The sequence below is a fragment of the Drosophila suzukii genome, chromosome X, assembly GCF_043229965.1.
Source record: "Drosophila suzukii chromosome X, CBGP_Dsuzu_IsoJpt1.0, whole genome shotgun sequence".
NCBI classification, from domain to species: domain Eukaryota; kingdom Metazoa; phylum Arthropoda; class Insecta; order Diptera; family Drosophilidae; genus Drosophila; species Drosophila suzukii.
In genome coordinates this window covers 15,172,118-15,187,322 of record NC_092084.1, presented here as the reverse complement: position 1 = coordinate 15,187,322, position 15,205 = coordinate 15,172,118, and positions in this window count along the sequence as shown.

The following is a 15,205-nucleotide window of genomic DNA, read 5'->3' as shown; positions in this document are numbered from 1 at the left end:
ATAAAAATATTGTAAGTAAAATTAAAAGCTGATAGTTCTAATCAATTCATAATAATATGTTTGGTATCATAAAAATACCTTATTATTATTTTTATTTTTTTGAAGTGTATTAATATTTTTATTATTTTATTTATATTTTTGCCAATTCGTTTCACATTCTAATCGATCGTTTTTAGCTTTTCTAACTTAAAATCGTTCTGGGCAATGACGTGATATATTTTTCTGCCTAATATTTTGTTTGCAAATCGAAATTTGTACACTGCGAGAAACCAGTGAACGGTAACAACAACAAGGCCAACGAAAATTGGGTCAACACACACACATACACCAACTTTCGCCGGGGAGAAAGAGAAAGAACGAGTGTGTTAGAAAGAGAGGGCTAAACTTCAGTTTGGTGTTCGATATAAAAAATTGGTTTTTATTGTTATTTCATTTCTAGCGTTTATCGCTCTGGCGGCATCTTTACGCTGACGATTCCCCCAAAATACCCCTCTCTTTCTGGCCGAGTTGCCCCTCTCTTTCTGGCCGAACTCCCCCTCTCTTTCTGGCCAGCTTTTATGGTTCTGCCTTGAACGCGTGAAATGGAGTAGAAAAATTGTTTTTCTATCAAAGGCAAAATATCGCAGCAAAACTCTCAAGCCCCCCTCCATAGAACCCCTTCCAATTATTTTGTTTTTCCCCCATTTGAGCCCCTCTATTTCTATCAGTTTAATGCCCACAACTTTTCTGGACACGCGGCTTTAACTTTTTTGTAACTTTTTTTTTTATATTTTATTTTTGGTTTGGCCTCTGGTTTCTGGTTTCATTCTCCGATGTTCCTGATGCCGCTTGTCCTTCGACCGAAACTGTCTGACTTTGATTTGTGCTGCTAATTGAAGTTTCATTTGCTTTCGAGGGGATATCACATATTCCCATATATATACGAGTTCTTGAGGGGGGGAGCAGAGGTAAACCCCACACTGGTTTATTTGAATTCACTTTGGAGCTGCGTTCTGAGTGCTTCCCTTTCAGGGCAAGTTCAATTTAATTACATTCCCACCTAATGCCTTAAACTAGAATTTCTAAGCAGAGCCGAAGTTGGGATGCATTCACAGATCTTAAAGTTTTAAAATGTTTCTTTGGGGTGAAGGTTGTGTAAACGTGTATAAATAATATAACTAATAAAAATAAAATAAAAATATTTTAAACATTATTCCATCTTCTCTATATGTAAATTAATTAACCATACTTTTATTAATGCTATGATAATTTAATATTGTTACCTCCTAAGTATAAACCACTTATTATAACTTTAAATTACTTATTACTAAAATTAGTATAGGATTATCATAGGATTATCTGCGTCTTAAAAGTGTATTTATTGACTTTTCTGGGGAATATTCCATCTTATACACACAAGGCTTAATTGTTCTTTTGTTCGGTCTGTTGAAGATACCTTCCTTCCCTTTGTCTCACTTCCCGCCGACTGATGAGCTTTTTATGATAATTTGTTTTGACAAATTTTTTAAGTTGCAAATTTCGTTAGCAGAAGTTGGCGAGATGGCGACACGGAGACAGAAAGAGATACAGATGCAGTTGCGGATGCAGATACATTGTGCATTCGGTGAGCCATATGTTTGTCTAGGGTTGCCACGCACACATATGCCGCACATCCTGGTTGCCGCTCCTTCGCCCTCGTCCTGAAAGTCCTGTGTTTGTTTCCAGTTTACTTCTGCCGCGTCTGCATTGCGTCTTTTGTTATTATTACATTTTCATAAATGCAAAAGATACAGATACACACACTCGTTGATAAATTCAGCAAAGTTTTGTCTGCCATGCGGCTCGTTAGCTTTTCGTCCCTCGCCCTTCGTCCTTCGTCCTTCCCCCTGCCCCCTTTATACGCATGAAAAATTGCCTCCAACTGCAGCGCTGAAATAAGATATTTCAATTTTGTATTGTAATTTCAGAACTTAAAATGTAATTTTTGAAGACATAAGGGAGTCCATTGTGTGGCACCCCCTCCCCCCCTTTCTTTATCCTTGCCCTTATCCTGCGTTGTGTTTCCTGCACCCCTTTGTCCCTTATTCCTTTCAACTTGGGCTCCTAACTTCTTCCGAAGTGAACCCTTGTGTCTGCTGGATAGATGGTTCAATATATATATATAAAAGCCAGACCCAGTCAACTGCACAGGAAACAATTTATTTTGAAGTTAGGCAGATAAAATGATTTGTTTCAAAAAATGTACACAATGTTTATTGGTTTTAAAGTGTATATAGCTTCAAATATAGTAGATGTTTATAATAAGTTATAGATTCATATAAGTTAAATATTTTATAATTTATACTTAGTAAGCTAATATTAAAATGGGGTTTCTAATGAAAGGCAAATGTAATTTATAAAATCAATTAAGTATATATTCATGAATCTTTTTTAAATATCTTTTTCTAAATTTCCTCACTGTGCTTAACCCACCCCTGCCCTGGCTTAACCCCTTGCCACCCCCAATTGTTGCTTCTCTTTGGGAAATTATGCAAACAGGCCAAAAAACGACGGGACCTTAGACAAGAATGAGATGTCTCTTCCTGCTCCTTCCGCCGGACTCGGTTTTTGCCCTGTAATAAAGTAGCAACTGCACCACCACCCAACCACCCAACCACCCACCTTGTTATAACTGCATTGGCGGCACTTTTTGTGCCCGATACCCTGGAAAAAGCCGTAATAAATTCACCTATATTTGCCCAAGTTCACCTGGCTGAAATTTAACTAATAAATTATGTATTCGTAGGTAAGATCTGTGGAACCTAGTCAATATAGCCATGCTACACTCGCTTATATAAAAAATATATTTCAAAATTGTAGTGGTTCTTTAAAAACAAAATTATTATTCTATAGTTGAAAAAGTTTTCTAATTTGTAAATGATAAATCAAAAAATATTTTAATCTTGCAGAATATTTGTATATCTTATGTCATTTTTAAAGAATTCATTTTCGTAAAGTTACTGACTTTCTCCAGTTTTCTAGAGGGTCTCTGCGGGGTCGGTATCGCCCCACTCGCAACTGTCGCATTTTAACTATTTTATGAGCGACGGGGGGCGGCAGTCGGGAGTCGGGGGGGCGTGGCATTTGTGGGGTTGCCGCCTTAGGGTTGCCTGCACGGGCTCAAGTTTTTGGCAGCGCTTAAGAACTTAACACACAATGCCAAAATGTGCAAGCAACAAAAGGGGGCGGAGTGGCGGGTCTGCCACGCCCCCCTCCCCCCTGGGCACAGCACACGCAAAAGTTTGCAGTAGTCACCGCTTTAACCCCCTTTCCCATTCCCGCCCCCCCTTTAACCCACTGAAACCCCGCCACTGGTGACAAAGCTGGCAGCGTCGTGTGTTGTAGGAAATGAGCCAAATTATGGCAAATTGTTGGCAAAAGTATTTAAAATGAGTTTATTTTCGAAATAAAAACTTCTGGTTGCGAACTTGTGGGCGGAACTTTTGCGGGTGCGGGTGCGAGTGCGGGCTGCCACCGCTAGGTGGCGCACGCCGATGATGATGGCAGTGGCGATGGCAAACTGGCAACTCGCATGAGACAATTAAAATGCCATTAGACAAGCAACTGCATAAATGAGTGAATCAGTCGAGCGGCCCGGGGCTAAATTTTCGAGTCGAGTTCGGATGAATCCGGGCTAGCTGAACTGAACTGAATTGGGATGAGATGAGCCGATCTGAGCCAAATTAATGGCCAACGAAGCGCGTTGGCTGTCGAAAAATGGATTTAAATCATCGCCGAATCACTCGAAAATTAAGTGCGAATGGCAACGGACTGGAGGTTTTGGTAGTGGCCTATTTTGCTTTGTTGTCCACAAATTTATTTGGTTGTTAGCTTTTTAAGGCTATAATATTCTTAAATATTAAAATACTTTAGTATGAGTAAGCCGATTTTATAAAATACCTGCGTTTTTTCCATCACTTATTTATAGAGCAAATCCATTACAAGTTCCCATGCTTTTCATAATTCCGAGTGCTTAAGTTCCCCCCTGCAATTTAAATAAATTTATTTGCACTTCACTTCGACATCACTCAACTGCCCAATTACTTTTGAATATTCTCACCCACACAATAAAGCCGAGGACAACTGGCTGACAAACCCTCCATTTGGGGGTTGTCTTGGGGGGCTGCAGTCAGCCCCTCCTAATCCCGATCCAAATCCAGAAACAGAAACTGCAGACCACACAATTATGACTTGTCTTTGGGCGACCTTAGCTGTAAAACAAAAATGTTGAAAAGCATAACAACAGAATGTAAATCCTTTCAATTGAAATGTTACATTCGAGGGGGAAAAGTGGCACAGGGGGTGGTGCTGGTGGGTGGCTCGTCAGCAGATTTTCCTTGTTTGCTGGCTGTTAAGTTATTGTTACTGGTGCCAACTGGCTTAGCGAGTTGACTTCGTCTTTTGGGTGGGTGGCAGCACCACCCAACCACCCAACCACCCTAGTCCATAAAATCCCTCTTTGGATAGTCGGCAGTCCTGAGTTGAAAGTGTGAGTACATGGGAAAAAACCAGCTATGAATACATATTTCTGTCTTGCTTAGACACTAGGGTTTAGAAAACTCTTAAAAGATATCTAAGAGTATGCAACAATATATTTTGGATCTCTTACGAAAATCACTAGGGTTTTCAAGTCACTAGTAAAGATGTCTTAAAGTATGCAACAATACATTATGGATCTCTTACGAAAATCACTAGAGTTTTCAAATCACTTATAAAGGTGTCAAAAAGTATGCAACAATTTATGTTGCGTCCGGAAAAAGTTCGATTTTTATTGCATACATTTAGACACCTTAATAAGGGATTTTGAAAGCTTTGGTGATTTTAGCATTATAATCTTATTCACAGTATAAGTTGTTATGTATTATTAGTTTAATAATTTATATTGATTAAATATTTAATTTTAATTTAACATTTTTATTTCCGTGTACCCTTCATATTTTCTATTTGTGTTTCTCCTTGAAACACCCTATATTTTCCCTAGTTCCCCCTCTACAAATGTGTGTGTGTCAACTGGCTTAAAGTTGTGCGTGGATTTGTTTGCTAATTCCATGGCAAGGCATTAGCATAAAATTGTGCACATAAAGCGCCACTTCAGCTGCCACTTCTGCCTTCTCGTCATCTTGTTCCTGGGACTCGCTTCATCATCCTCAGTGTTTGCCAAATCTCATTTGCAGCTCATCAACAGGTGCAGTCCCTAAAAAATACAAAGAGAAACCGAATCGCGAACGGCGAAATTGGACAGCAAACAACAAAAGAAGAGCAGTGAAGCCCAAAACCAAATTGTAAATGCCCTTATAAAGAAAATTTAGAGGGTAATCCAATAAAAATACTGCATATTGGTAGAAATCTATCAAGTTCTTTGGGAAGTTATTAAGCTCTTCAAGTATTATTTAAATAAATAATTAAACTGTTTGTTTTTATTAGCTATCATTTTTTTATGGACCCAGGAAAGTAATAGAGTATTACGACAGCTCAAAGCAATGAGGCAAAGTGCCAAAGACAAACGGAATGAAAGTGATAGAACGAGCAAAGAAAGCAATGTCCAAGATGTTACAAATACACTGAACTTTTGCCGAAAAGGAATCATTAAGATAATAGATTATTTACAAATTAGCTTATAAATATGGAATATTAAAGTAGAAAAAATATAATAATAGATTGTTGATGTTAAGTTAAGTATAACTTAAATAGAAGCAATATTGCAGAATTGAAATATTATTTCAGTAAGGCAATTATGATTTCGAAGTAAATTATGCATGGTTGTATAGTCCTTATAAGAAGAGATCAAATAAATAATGAGTGGATTACATAGGTGTTCATCTATAGTTATCCTTTATCCCTTTTGATTTCAGACATTGGCTGGCATGTTTTGATCCTGAGAGCATAATCCACATATTTCAAGATTGACGTATTCTCAGGATTCCTGCCCCCAAAATGCTTCATTTTTTTCGAGCGTAATGCTGAATCAACAGAGCTGTCATCTTGGACAATCCTCGGTGCCATTTCGGCGAGTGTTTGCCTGTTTTCCTGAGCCTAGCGATGGCGTCCTTGTCCCCGCATCCTGGCAAGTCCTTCCTCGTCCTTCCCGTCCTATTCTCTTGTTCTCAGAGTCTCCCGACTGGTAACAAAAACCCAGCGTGAGATAGTTAATTTGTTTTCACTTCAGCAACAAGAATATCATCCACAATCCCCTGGCTGCCCGGTCCCCCGTTTTCGCCCCGCTTTCACCCGTCTTTCGCCACCCCTTTGTGCCCCTTTCTCCGCCACTTTCTTTGGCCCTTAGCCGCTCACCACTTTTGGCTCATTTATTTTCAGTTTGACGCCTGAGCGCTGCTTATTTGCACAACAATACACAGCAGAAAGAGTGTCGAAGGGGCGGCGCTGCAAAGGGGGAAAAGTGAATGGTGCACTGAAAAAAAAATGGAAATGGTAATCCATAAAAAAAAAACAATTCATTAAAAACGAGAATAAAATTCGTGCACAATACACATTTTTCTTGATACGAAAAGAGTATTAATTCAAAATATTAAATATAAAACAGTAAAATATAGACAAATATTTTGAAAAACATTAAAATTTGGCATACTATATTTTCTATATGTTTCTAATGCAGATATTGGATATACTCATACGATCGGCAAGACCATTTTACCCTGACGAAGATATGGACAAGGTACAAAATGATTTGCTAAGTTTTATGGTGATATCTTTAAATATAAATATATATATGTTATAATATTTTTAGCAAGAGTACTTTATATATCTTAAGCCCAAAAATAAACTAGGGCCTCAAAAGATTTAGCTTAAACATGAATTCTCATTATTTTCTACAGAAACATGTAAGCAAATTTCTTATCAATATTATTTATATTATTTTATATAAGAAATATCTTATTAATATGGCCACCAATTAAAAATATTAGACAAAAATTGATTAATATTCAACGTTTCTGAAAAACTAAATCTGTTGAGAAAGATATTCATAAAAGGAAACCTCAACCTCCAATTTCTCCCAGTGCAGCCATTGAAGAGTGGCTGGCAGCGAGGGGAGGCCGAGAAGTAGCCGCTGTCAAACTTATCAAATGGCGACGCGAAGTAAGAAGAAAAGATTGCACAAATGAAGACAACACAAGGGTGTAGTCCAGGGGGGGCGGCGTTAAGGGAAGGCGTTTCCGACAGGCAGTTGACAATTGCGAAAAAATAAAGAAGTGCCAAGGATGAGGAGCAGGATGAGGAGCAGGATGAGGAGCTGGAGATCCTGGGAAGTAGCAGAGAGATTGTCACAAAGCAAAATTAAAAACGCAAAAACAAAGGGGGTTTTTCTTGATGGTGATTCGGCAGCAAGAGGGGTGTAAGACGGGCGTTGTTGGATGGTCCTGTGAAGGGGGTTCAACTCAAAATGTGGAGCAAGTGGCTGCAAAGTTTTATGGCAACACCGAAAGGAGGCCTTCGTCCTGTCCAGTCGCAAAATTGTCACCAGTTTCTGTCACGGCTGCAAAATGTTTCAATTTGCCATTTTATCCCGGCGACAATTGTTGTTTTGTCCCGTCTTGTTTTGTTTTTCGGGTGGGTGTTGTGGGGCTTTTCCTTTCGGTTGGCTCACTGACATATTTTAATTAAATTGTTTGCCGAGCTGAACGCCTCGCGAACGATCCCCGAAAATCATCAGCACTTTATGAGAGGGATTTATTTTATTTTGGCAGTGAAGCCTTAAGAGGCTGCTGAGAAAAATAAGTTATAGAAGCTTAAAGGACTTTTCGCGCCGAAAAGTAAATGGCTTGCCTTTCAAGTGAAGCGGAGGATAAATCTGGAAAAAAGTAAGGTTTGACATATTTCCAAGTTCTAATTATGCTGTATTTTTCAATAAAGTGTAGTGTGTAGTTTCGAATTCAGCCGAAGCAGCTTTTCAATTGTTCGCAACACTTCAGCCTACTTTTTCCGCCTTAAATTTAATTTATGTTGTTCATTCTCTTCTTTTTGTGGCTCTATGTGTCCCAACTCCCCGTTTATCCCTCCATTGTTCGGTTATGTACAGTCTGCGCCATTGTTATCATTCTATCTGTACTTACTCCGTTCTCTCCCTGTTTTTCAGTTCTCGCGGTCATTTTGAATAGCAAGAATAGCACCTTTCCCCTCGGAATTTACCTCTGGTATTTTCCATTGTTTGCAAATACACTAATATAAATTTTAAATATTTAAAAAATATTTATAATATATATATATTTTATAAAGTTGCTTACCATTTTAAGTGTATAGATAATTTGTTTATAAAATCTGCAAAATATCTCCATACCATAATCCATATTTTAAAATTATAATATATTTTTTGACGTGCCTGCATGCTCAGATCAATGAGATAAAATATATTTTATTATGTTCACAGCAAAACAAAGGAGCACATACCAATTGCCATGGACCCACAGACCCGACCAAATATTAGGAGAATTATGAGAGGTCCGCAGTTCCGCGACTGCCCCCGAATTCCCCGATTTCCGTGGCAACTCTCGATATTAATTATGCACTCGCATTCAGTGCTAAATTCGCAGTGTTCAAACATTTTACCATTTTCGGCAAACGAACAATTAAAAGGCCAACATTTTTGGCAATGGAAAGAGCGACCTGCTTTTAAATTTGTTGGCATTTGTGATTATTTGATGGCCAATAGTGTAATAAACAGCTGGAAATTTCCACTATTGCATTTGCCAATTTTTTGATTACCCTGCCACGCCCCCGGGGCCACGCCTTCAACACCCCATATTTTTGCCTTGTTTAAAATGGCTAATTAACAAATAGTGGGTCAAAATCACAAGCTATTTAAAATGGCTTAAAAATTCCTACTATTTACATTCTATGATTTTATAATTCTAGGTTGAGTGCCAGAAGTCTAACGATTTCTTGGATACACTTTTAACTTCATAAAAACGTCAACTCCAACAACAAATAAATTCTTTAAATTAATGCATTTTCCTTAAAATTTCCCAGCTGCCTACAGCAAAATCATGGGAAAAATAATCCTCTGGTGATATAATGAAGAACGAAAAGAAAGATATTGGCGACGAAGTGAGCCAGCTAAGATAAATAAACAATGGAAGACACAAAAAACAAAGCAAAGGAAACAGAGTCGAAATGATTTTCTAAGTAAGTGCAAATTGCGTTTTAATTAAAAATGTAAAAATAAAATACACAACTAGCGGGGGCCAAAAACAACACTACAAAAAAATAATGAAAATAAAACAAGACACGAAATGAAAAGGCAAAAAACGAAAATAAAATAATAAAACGAGAAGAAAAATAATTAAAATTGGGAAAAGTAAGTTGGAGATGTCTTCCCGCTTTTCCGCCGCCTCGGTGACAGCTGCTTTTCCAGCTCCCCCCCCCCTCCCCTCCACGACACAACCCCCTCGATTTTTCAGCCATTTTTCGCGCTTTTCCAAGCTACGTGCCAAAGTATTAACTCACTCTAAGCTGGCAAAACGCGTAAACGTCACAATTCCATTTATTTTTCGTATTTATATTTTCTTCGACTGGGCCCGCCCACCTAATGGGCCGCCCATTTTCCGCTTTTCCGGCACTTTTCCTGTCTCTCTATCATTTCGCCGCCTTATCAGCATACCACATCCCCAGCGTAAGCTCTCGATTGGCCTGTGAAAAATTATTTGACAAACAGTTTTCCGCACGCGTTTTTCTCGGGCGCTTTCCCTTCATTTTCCTTGCTTTTCCCTTTTGGCGCAACATCTTTTTTTTTCCGCGGGGCTGAGGCATAAAAATGCAAACTTTTTAATTGGGTTTTTGTGTGATCGCATTTGGCTAAGGCTTGCTCTGGGGGGTTAGGGAATTTTCCGGAGGCTGGAAAATGCTGGCTCGCGGGTGGGGGGGAGGCGGGTTCATTGAATTGGTAAGTCCGCGGGCCCGAAAATCCCCGTTGATGGCAGCCATTTGACGTCGCCAACTGGTGTGCTCGAAATTTTAAGCCGCTTAGCTTGACCAAAACTTCCTCACACCAAAAACACGGCCAAAACCCCTTGTCCGCCCCTTCGCCAAATGCCAAAAAAAAATAAAACTAAAAACGTTGACCGAAATTAAAGGCAACACGCCTGGGGCAAAAATTAGGCTGGCTCAGCTTAAAATTTTGACAGCTTCATGTGTACTGCACAAAAATACAACGAGCCCATTGGCATTTTTATAAGAGATAGAAATATAATTATGAACAAATTTCTTTAAATATTTGTATATCAATATATATGAATATAGAAGCTCTACGAATGTAGAAAGATAATTGTGTAAGGCTTAAATAATTCTTTTAGTAATTCTTTTAATAATATTGAACCAAAAATATTTTTTGTTTCATAGAGAATTTATTTATGAATGCGTTACCAAGAGGATCAATTCATATATAAAAAAAGGAATAATTAATTTCGACATAATATAAAAATCCTGCTTGATGGTTAATGGGTTCTTTAACAAATGATGCCATTGTAAAATTCATATGTAATATACCAAAAAATATTAATATAGCGATATATGTCATAAAAATGGAAAAGCTTTCAAGAAGCTTAAACGGAAATATTATATAAGTAAATCGATTTGTTCACATATCAACAGGGAGCCTTCTCTATATCACAAACAGCTCCAAATATAATTGATGTAGGACGAATCCCCCAGAGACGGGCCTATTCAAGTTCTTGGCGGGCTGTCATAAGAGTAATTGAACTATGTATTTATTGATTAAGCAATTAGTTGAAACTACACTAAGCACACAAAAGATACATCTCCACGCAGTTAGTGCCCAAGTGTGGTGTTAGTTTTGCCTGTGACTGCGACTGTGACTCCACTAACCCACTGGCACTTGCACCACTGGCAATCGCACCACTCGTCTGCCTTTTCGGTGGTTGTGGCCCTGTGTAAACATACGCAATATCCACACAGCCGAGGGGAGATGGAATGGCATAGGATGGTTGGGATAGGATAGGATAGCCATGGGTCCCGACTATACGGCATATAGCCATGTGCTATTTATGCCCGGCACACAGCACAAACACCAGACTAACTGACTAAAACCAGAGCCCCTCGCTGGGTGGCAAATAACTTACTCGGAGTCCACATTTTTTCAGGCAGCGAATAACAAATGGTTTATGAGCTGGTTTAGCATATGCCCTATAGAAGGGGTCTGTACTACGATGGTACTACTATCGCAGACTAAGATATGACAGGGATCGGCGTTATTACAGGGTATAGGATTTCTTTAGTTGGTTAGAATTTTTCATTATGAATGCATTTATTATTATGGTTTGTTTCTCACAGCTCTGCATGTATATCTTATATAAATACAGCAGAATAATACTTAAACAGCAGTTGTAATATACTATTACAATACTATACTACAATATTGAGAATATATTTAAATATAAACTTCATTTTCTTGAGTTTATGGGTTAAAATACTTCTATGATATTAAGTTCCTAAATTAAAATTTTTATATATTGTAACACCCTTTATTTAGGTGTTATAAATAGTATTTTGTGTGTATTTATGGACAAATATAAATAGTAATTATTTATTGGACTATAAATTATTCAAAACCATTATAAAATAATATCATAAATGACAGCGGATATTAATTATAGAGCATTCCCATACCGTTTTGGCCAAGATCGCTGACTGATTTCCTTGTTTGCATTCGCTTTGTCGGCTTTAACTGGCGGCGCTTTAATTGCTGCCGGCGGGGGGAGGGGCCTGGGCATGGGCGTGGCTGCCAGGGGTGACGGCGGGGGTGGTGGAGGGGGTCAATAGCAGCAGGATACCGGCGAAAGCCAAGCCAAGGAATCGACTCCCATGGCAGCGAATTCTCTTTGGCTTTTGGCTCGCATGTGTTGCCATCGATTTGGCCGTTTAACATCTATCGCCTCGGGTTGGGGCAACAGAGGGTTAAGGCGCAGGGGAAGAAGCAGCAGCCGTAGCAGATCAATATATATGTCCAGCAATTTTGCACATTTTCCACTGCGTGTCACCTGTGCAGCTCAGATAAATGGCCAAGAACTTAGGATACGACACGAAGGATATTTAACCCATTTAGCCAATTTTCAATTATTCTTGCTTAAAGAAAATTTCTTACATTGATTTTCAGTCATTTTTAATCAACTTAGCAAATGAAATATGCTTAAAATAATCAATTAAACACCAAAGATTACAAATAATAGGCATTTTAAATTAATTAATAAATTTCTTTAATTCTCTTTTTAATTAAAAATATTTAACATACTATTTTCTTTGATGTCTCAATATACACAAAATGTTTTTCTGAAAAAGAAAGGATTTTTCATGGCTCTTTAAAAGCTAAAAAGGTTCTAAAATTAACTGATTACAGTGGGTTAAGGGTATTTTTCGGACAATGGGAATTCAGGGGGCAGGAAGGGCTCCTCTAACTGCCGCAAAAGTTTCGAAGCCAGCGGCGATTTGTCGATTTATGTGCTGTGAATTGAAATGCAGCCAAGAAAATGCTTTAATGCAAAGCCAAACCGAAGGGCGGAGAGGCGGAAGTGGAAAAGTGGGCGGGGCCATTGCCGGTGTCACCTGGTAAGCCAGTGTCCTCCTGGGTTATTAGGAAGCCCTCCGCCTCACCCGAAAATCCCCAATCGATCTATCTCCCAGCACTTGTTTTATTATCTCCTAAAAAAAAAGAAAATAGATAGGAAATTTTGGTGAAAAAAATAAGGAAACAAGACGAGCTGGAGTATGGCAAAGCGCTGAAGCGTTAGCGACATTGTTGACCATGGGCAACATGGGTTAAGGCAGGGGCTTAGGGGGCTCAAAGGGGGGCGTGTTTGACCCCAGCTGGTCCGCTGGCTGTCCAACTTGTCGCTGCGATGATTAATGGCCAGCAAACTGATAAATCAACTTTGTCGCTGTTGCTGTCACTGCACAAACACGCCGCAAAATGCTGCGCCCCACCAATGCACTGCGAGAAAATATTTCAATTACCTTAAATGAGCTTGGAAAATCAAGCAATCTATGTTTTATATACTCGCCACCTGTCATATACGAAATATTAACATACAACACTGCGTATACGAACCTGACCATTGATATTGCGTATACGACAAGTGAGCTCAAAAGTTTAGGAAATTAATATGTAATATAAAATACATCTGAGAATTTTTGTAAACCTTTTTTTTACGTTCTTTCAGTTTATTTCGCAATGCTGGATAAATTTCTAAGTATATAAGTGATAAATTCATTTAATTTAAATTAATTAAAATGTAAGATAACAGAACCAAATATTATTAAACTCAAGATATGTAATTCCCTAAACCTTTTTTAAAGTAAATATGTAGGGAATTTTTTCCAGTGCTTAAGCGCTTAGAGGGGGGTTTCGAGAGGGGCTCAAGAGGGGGTTCTTTCGGTGTGCCCCACATTCCTTGCAACGTTCCCGGCTAGAAATTCGATTCGTTTCAATTCGTTGCGGCTCACTTGAGTTTTAGCTAATGTTCGATATGGCCACGCCCTCGGCAGGGTGCCCCAAAACCCCCCCTCCGCCGTCTCTGTGTGCAGCAGGGGCACAAGCGACATATGCAAACATGACCATTTTGAACGTCGTCCTGCTCCGATGAACCCCCAACCCCTCTCCTCGCGCCACTGGTCACTCCTTTATTTCGTCCTTGCCGTTGACGTTCCGAAAAATTCGATTCTCGCTTGTCCATTGTCTACCGGAAATTATTTTGCAGCTAAGCAAAGAATAAAAGCGAAACAATGGCAGCGAAATAACGAACTTTAAATGCCCTCTGATGGCAGAAATAAGGACCAATTGATCTAATAGGGGGGTGTCAAAACAAATCGAATCATCTTCGAAACAAAGTCGAAATAATAATTTCCAAAAGGCCCAACTTGCCCACCTTTGCAATTCCCGTTTTCAGGCAACTTTCCGCCGACTTTTATGGCCGTGTTCATTCGCATCGGTAATCCTTTGTGCCATTTTCATTTCCAGGACCTCGCATTGGCATTCATTGCATTTCGCCATTTGGCTCATTAGACACATTTCGTTGGCAATTAAGTAAATAATTTGCAAGCCGCAAAACGTTGCAGTGGCTCGTCTGCGGTCCTCCCTTTCGACCGCCACGCCCCCACGCCCACCGCCGCCCACAGCCGCCCTCCTCGGCGGTCGCGACCTGTCCCGTTTATTATGTCGTGTGGGTCAGCGGAGGGGAATCCGCTGCGGTCGCCGCCTGCGGTAATTTATGTTACTGCACCGAGTAAATGCCGCCAAAGCACAACTCACACGGCACTGCGAGAAACCGGAGGTTACTTAAAAAATATTAAGGGTAAGCGAAGAAATATATACAGAAATTTTGAGAAACATAGTTTGGACTGCTTAAAAAATATACGCAATAAAAAAAAGGATTTTTTAATTTAGAAAGATAAAAAATAATTAATTCTTAAGTAGGAAAAAATTAAAATTAATAAAATCTACTTACAGTTTAAAATTCATAGTATAGAGAGTTCAAGAAAAAATGTATTTATTTAATAACATTTTTTCCCTTTAATATATTTATTTTGCTTATAATAAGAGTATTTTAGTGGTATTAAGACAATGTTGAACAACACCACTGGTTTACCATTTCTAAACTTTATAACGAATTTTTTAAATCAGATTTTTAAGAACTCAAAGCAATAACTACTGTAATTATAATACCACAAAGTTAAAATATTTTCAAATACCAAATACATTTTTGAAAAATTTAAAATAAATAAACGAATAAATAAATTATAGGCTAAGTAACATTGAAATTATGGAAAATAACGAAGCACTGCCTAGAAAACTGCCTCGAAGTTTCTTGCAGTGCCCACGCACACAGACAAATCGTATTCACTCAGCCAGACACACACACACACGCACACACTCACACACTAAATTCCCTGTTTGTGTTTGCGCTTTTGTTGTTCTGTTTGCCAATTGATTTGAAAATCGCAGCAACAACAATCACAGCGGCCACGTGGCCTTCTAATGCCGAAAACATTGCGCTCAACCTGCTGCTCCACCTGCCCCCCCACCCCTCTAGATTCCACCAGCCCCCTTCCGCCGACGCCACTGCTTTTTCGCACGCACTGTTTGCCTGCCCCTAAAAGTATGCAGCTCGCATATTTAAATTCTCGCTAAGCTCTCGACTTTGGCGCGTTCCGCTTGGCTTAGAAA